The sequence below is a fragment of the Cajanus cajan genome, chromosome 2 (genome assembly GCF_000230855.2).
Source record: "Cajanus cajan strain Asha chromosome 2, NIPB_CcT2T_4, whole genome shotgun sequence".
NCBI classification, from domain to species: Eukaryota; Viridiplantae; Streptophyta; class Magnoliopsida; order Fabales; family Fabaceae; genus Cajanus; species Cajanus cajan.
In genome coordinates this window covers 29,320,570-29,327,665 of record NC_138518.1, presented here as the reverse complement: position 1 = coordinate 29,327,665, position 7,096 = coordinate 29,320,570, and positions in this window count along the sequence as shown.

Here is a 7,096-nt window from a genome sequence, read left to right as displayed (position 1 = left end):
CAGAACCAGTGTATTCTTAAGTGAGATTATGGATCAGAAAGCAGGGGATGGCAGCAGTGTGAAGAAAATAATATCATCATGTGATGTTGAGGCTTTGAAGAAGTGTTTGGAAGAGAATAAGGGAGACTATGTCAAATGTCATTCACAGATTGAGGCTTTTAAAGCATCATGCTCGCTCAAGAAACCAAACCCCTCTTGATTCTGTCAATTCTTGTTTTCATCTTGAAATTCTGTGATTGACATTCACGGTTTGTTTCAAATGGCTCTTTTATATGCTTGTTCTAATGATAAAATGCCAACATGTCTTATGATCGGCAAATATGTTGATCATTGTTCATAATTTGATGGTTTCAGAGTTGTTTCTTCCTTTTAGTTCAAGTTAAGACAACTTATTCCTTGCTTTTCTTGTCTTGAAGGAATTAAAAAATGCTTTTATCAAAGCAAGTAGCAGATTACTGATCATAACTTCTGTTGTTTATTTTTTATCAAATCAGATTGCATATCACCTTCTGTTGTTCTTGTTTCAACAGTCAAATGGCAGGCATCTCACATTCTTCTTCACTAGAGCCGAAAGTACTTGGAGGTTTGTTGCTTAATAAACTCAAATAAGTCAATAAATTAGTAAAGGATTATTTATATATTGTCTTAATAGATCATGGGTTCTATTGAAGAACTAGTGTTTTTTATTTATCTCGGCTAAATGGAAATGTAATTTCTAATGTTTTCTCTTATTGTAGGACACCAGTCCTTACTTGCATTTCTTTGGAAAAATTTCTTTATTTGTTGAATAATTTACTAGCTCCAAATTCAAAGCATGGTCTTATTGAATCAATTTCTGTTCTCTCCCTCCCTCACAACTCAAGAATCATACCTATGACACAAGTGATTATTTGAGATGAAAGCATCTATCTTTCTCAAGAATTTTTATTTTTAATTTCGTATCTTGGATGAATTTTTTTTCTGGAATCTTGATGAAGGACACCTTTTTTTATTTGCATTTTTGGTTTTATTGATGATTTCATTTTTTTTCACCTTTTATTGTTTGTCTGTTTATGATTTTGCAGAGGCCTTGAAGTTAGTTATTTCAGAATGTAAACCTAAGGCCAAAGCTGTGGACATTTGTGAGAAAGGGGATTCATATATTAGAGAGTAAGGTTTTATTATTTATATATGAAAGAGAATTATTTGTGAATTGTGATATTTTTTAACATACATGTTCATATATGCATACGGAATTGCTGTTTTGTTTATTTATTTATTTTTAATATTTTTGGATTATAGCTTATAGAGTTTGTTTTATGTGTGTGTACAGACAAATTGGAAATGTGTACAAGAACGTGAAGAGGAAGATTGAGAGAGGTGTTGCTTTCCCAACTTGCTTATCTGTAAACAATGTGGTCTGCCATTTCTCTCCACTAGCCAGTGACGAGACAGTGTTGGAAGAAGGTGATATATTGAAAATGTAACATTTTTGAGCATGGTTTTTTTTTCTCAGTAGGAATTTTGTTATGAGTGATGGGGGAATGAAATTTGTGTTTTTCGCTATTATTGGGAAGCTGATGGTAGTTTCTTTGGTTGTTTGTAGTGATTTGGCTTGTCATATAGATGGTTTCATCGCGGCTGTGGCTCACACTGATGTTCTTCAGGAAGGTCCTGTCATAGGAAGGGCAGCTGATGTTATTGCTGCTGCAAATACTGCTGCTGAGGTGGCCTTGAGGCTTGTTAGGCCGGGAAAAAAGGTAATCAATTTTAAGAATTTTTTCCCCTGTATTTGAATTTTTGTATGATTTGATTTGGAATTTTCAACAAGAAGCCTCTATTAATTGTATGTTTGCTTCATGTGTATTGTTTGAAGGGGTTTCTTTGCCTAAATGTGTGCCTTGTGGATTTTGATCTCTAAATGATGAAAAGTATCATGGCTATGGATATACTCCAATGAAGCTTTATTGTCATAGTTACACTGATAGAGGTCATTCATTATTTTTCATGTGTTGTCTTGCCGATTAAGCACATCATTAATCCTGGGAACTCCTCTTGATGTCTGTATTGTTCTTTTATCTTCATTTTAAATGATATCATGCATTTTCATCAAAAAGACTTGATATTTTTGTTTTGATTGAAATTGTTTCAATAATTTTTTGGCTGGATATCTCATATTTCTATCCAGTGTTCCACTTTCTTCTAAAATTATCTTGATTTGGTTTATAGTGTGCATTACGTACTTTGATTGCTAGTTAGGTATGACTTTTTTATTCTTAAAATTTCTATGGTTTTGGTTTTGTTAGCTGGCGTGCAATGAATAGAACTAGCTAAGTAATTCAGTGGTTAACAATATGTTGATTGTTTGGATCAAATCAATAGTGAAATTGTATATAGTTTCCATCGTTCACACTTTAAATTCTGAAAATAGTTTTTTATATATTTGATGCATCAGCATTCATTCTTCTAAGAATTTATAAATACTTGCCTTTCCTCTGCCTCGTCTAATTTCACATAGGCAGGTTTGAAGCATGCATGCACTCCCCCACCCTCTCTACTAGAACTAGTTTGTTATGCTAATGATTACTTTAGACTTCTTTTTTAATTTTGATAAGTAATACCAGAAAGGTAATGAAGTCTGCATATATAGCATGAGTTTTTGAATTAATTTTCTATTCGATTAAAATCAATAATAAAATCACTTAAAGTCAAAGTAGAAAATAACTTTTTCAACTTTTGACAGTAATTCTGAGGCTGGGAATTGATTATATAGAAAGTGTCTGAATATAGTATTAGTATGATTGATATGCGTCAGCAGTTATGGAGGTAGAATCTAAGTTTTAGAGTTATGAAATGTATGTATGGGACATGTGCAAGTGTAAGCACTACGTACACTGCTATGTATCTTTATGGACTTGCTGTTCAAAAATTAGGCTGTGATGACTCTAAAATCTCTTCTGACATTCAAAATCATCACCAGAGCCACTCAAACTGTTCTTGGTGCATGGTTGCATCTTATTTGGAGTTTTGAATTTTTCATTGGAATCTAATGCCTCTCATATTTAATGATTTTGCAGTATAGTTATAGTATTAAAGAATTAAGAATTTTTATATAATAATTGTAACTAATATTGTGTGTAGTTTTAAACTGTGTGTAGTTTTAAACTGTGATTTAAGTAAAAATAATAATTTTATAATATAAGTTGTGGTGAAATAGCGTGATTGAAATTGAATTGAATTGAAAGGGGATTAGTTGTGGGGATTAGTTGTGGTTGTTTGTGTTGTTTATTTGTTTTTGAAATGTGACCAATTCGAGAAAGGAATATTGCTTCCCTTTTCTACGGGGTTGACACACTAATGGATTTCCATCTGGAATTGGAACCTCAAAGAAGATAGATAGTCCACTGGTGCCGTGTTTGACGTATAATTTTTGCTTTTTAAGATAGATAAGTTATCTACGGAAATTTCCGTAGGTAACTTATCTACGGAAATTTTCATAGGTAATTTATCTACGGAAATTTCCGTATGTAACTTATCTACAGAAATTTCTGTAGGTAACTTATCTACGGAAATTTCTGTAGATAAGTTACCTACGGAAATTTCCGTAGGTAAGTTACCTACAAAAATTTCCGTAGATAATTTATCTACGGAAATTTCCGTAGGTAACTTATCTACAGAAATTTCTGTAGATAAGTTATCTACGAAAATTTCCGTAGATAAACTCATCCGTAGATAAATTGTATATCCGTAGATAAAATCCGTAGATAACGTTATCTACGACCTTATTATCTACGGATTTTTTTCCGTAGATAATTCGTAGATAATTATCAATTATTTACGGATTTCATCATTATCTACGGATTTTTTCCGTAGATAATGCTGATTTTTCTTGTAGTGTTTTGAGCTTTTTACGTCAGAAAACATACCGACGTAGAAGCGGGAGACGTAAATTTTACGTCGGACCTTCAAAATCGACGTAAATTTACGTCAGACATTACAAAATTCGACGTAAAAAAGTAGTAAAAAAAACATAAGAATGCAAGCAGAACGGCCCGTTCTACAAGCAGAACAAGCCATTCTGCTTCGTAGAACAACCTAAAAGAAAACGCCCACTACCTATACAAATAGAACAACCAAAAAATCGAATAAAATAGATAGCCACAGCAGCAATGCGAAGTAGAAAAGTGCTAACGAAACCTTGATTCATACCTGAGGAGCAGCAACAATGTACGAATGAGTAACAAAGAGTTCATCCCTCTGCAAAAGACAAAAAAATGATTCAATAACAAAGGAGAGGGACAGGGTTTACAGAGAAAAAAATGAAAAGTGATGAAGAGTGAATGCGCGCGGTGTGCCTCGCGCTCTCTTATTCAAATTTGCGTCCTTTTTTATGTCAGACCTGGTAGGGTCTGACGTAAAATGTCAAATCTACGTCGGACACAACATACCTCCGACGTAGATTTGACTTTTTACGTTAGACCTTACCAGGTCCGATGTAAAAAAGTTCGTGAAAATTACAAAAATGCCACCGCATTTTTTTTACGTCAGATTTTTGTATTTCCGACGTAAAAGGGGTGACGTAATATGCTGATTTTCCACTAGTGATAAGAATTCTTTACCACTTGAGAAACCTACTCAAGATTTTTACCATAACACATAAAATATTTAAGGAACAAATTCACCTGAAAACTGAACAAATCAAACTGTGAATTCTTGACCAGTCTTAATTCCTCTTTCCAAGAATGTAGTGATGATGATGATGATTTTTCTCAAAATATTTCACAAAGTGTTTTACTTCTTGGTTTCACAAAGAAAACCCTCCAAGAAGATCGCAAAGATCAAAAGTATACTCTCTCTTTTCAATATTTTCTTCTCTTCTATTTCTGAATGTGAGAGCTCTTTTTATAAAGTTTTTCATACTCAGATAATCAATTATTTTTAAGGATAATCGATTATTTTATTCTTCAGGATTTTTGGAAATTATTCAAGAACAGAATAATCGATTATTTCATAGGATAATCGATTATTCTAGATAGCACATTTTGGGATAATCGATTATTTCATAGATAATTGATTATTATTGCAAGGTTTCTCAATTTATTGAAAAATAGAGCAGAAATAATCGATTATAGTTAGTAATAATCGATTATTTTGAGTTAGTTCTCAAAATTTGATTTAACACATTTAGAACCTTTCAAAGTTACTTTCAATCATCATCATACTCATTCTTAAACAATTAGAATTAAGACTTAACTCATGCACAAAGCACAAACATGCATAGAACATAAAATTGACCAGTAAAGCAACTCAACACATAAGAACACATAAACTACTCCTATTAAATTTGGTATTCACTCATGATCTTCATATATTCTCCTTTGCTCATTCATTACCTTTGTTATCATCAAAACCTTCAGAACTTGATTCACCATCCATGAATCTCAACATTGACAAGAATAATGTTGAATTAAAATAACTTGCCAAAATATTTTTGAGATGATACTATAAATATTGCATGTCATGTCTTGAACAAGATATTAATTAGGCTTGTTTTGAAAAAGACTTCTTATGAACTTTATAAAAGGAGAAAGCCTAATATATCTTACTTCAAGGTGTTTTGATGTAAGTATTTTGTTTTAATTTGTAACACTCATGTTTGAGGTGCCCATTCAAATGGTGTGGTTTAGTAGAGTGTTGAGTTATTTTAGGCTTTGGGAAGGAACGGTGTTGGTGTAGGATTTCTCTTGAAAGGAGGCATGGAAATTCTTTTTAGAAGTATCTAGAGTAAAATTCAGAAAGCTTTTCCTCCTTTCCTCTTGAAATACTCTCTTCCTCTTCTTCCTCCTTAAAGATAAGCATACTAACTAGTTAGAGGATCCAAGCTTGTAGAGTTGAATATCTTCAGTTGAAGTCCCACGGAGAAGCTCTTCCTTCCACCTTTCTTCTCTTCTTGGTGTTTGGGTTCTACAAGAGGTAATGGAAGCTCTGTGCTTGAATTTCTTGTTGAATGTTTGTTGGTATGCTTAATTCTTGGGGTTAGTGTTGTAGTGTACAAATTCTTAGGAGATTCATTCTCGTGTGGATCAATTCAGAGTAGGTTATAAAGAGGATTTGGGATTTTTGGTGTTCTTGATGTGTTGTTGTTGCATTTTCTTTCTTCTTCAATTTTGGGGTCGCATGTTGCTAGAATTGAAAAATCTTAGGGTTGCATGCATGGATTATTGCATAAGTTGAGAGGATTTAGAGAATGGGTGGTACTCATAGCTTTTAGAGTGTTCTTCAATGTTGTATGAGTTTTAGGTTTCTAAGGCTAAGTGTATGTTTTCACGCTTAGCTTGGCTGATGCTAAGTGTGAGTTTCACACTTAGTGTGAGAACTAGGCGTGCCTCTAGAAGGTTGACGTTGAGCGTGAGATTCCATTCTAGAACTTGAAAATTTTCTTACATGACTCTCTGGAAGCCTGATGCTTAGCGTAGGACTTAGTCAAATATTTTCTTTCCTAATTGTGTTGGTTGCTTGCATAATGAATGAGTTGTAAGATGAACATTTGTTGTTTGAGTCATTTTATGGCTAAGTAATGATGAATAAGTTGTATGGATGATGTTGTATGGTAATGAAATCTACATGTTGAAAGTTAATAAGTTGTATGTGATACATGTTGTATGATGTTTTAAGTTGTCTTATAGTTGAATGAGGATATAAGAATTGTATGATGCAAGTTGTTGGAGATGTGTGATGGAATGATATGTTGACAATGTAGAGGGTTGTATGTTGATGTTGAATATGATGATGTATATATTGTAAGATGGATGTTGATAGTTATTAAAGTTGAAAGCTGTAAAGTTGTGTATAGAATGTTGTGTTTATTATTTGATGGAAACTCCAAGGAGAGGCTTGATTGATGTAGTTCCTCCTTCAAGCTTCTAGAATGGATCTTTCTCTTCTTGTTCTCTTTCTAACTTTGTCAACGGGTTCCTAAGGTGTTAGAAGCCATTTCTAAACACACATGGAAGGGTAGGAATCTCCCTTGGTGACTCCACACTCATATGAGTGATAAGTCCCTCCCATTCTCACCACACTCAAGAGAGGATAAGAGAAAAGGATCAAGTTTCAAGGA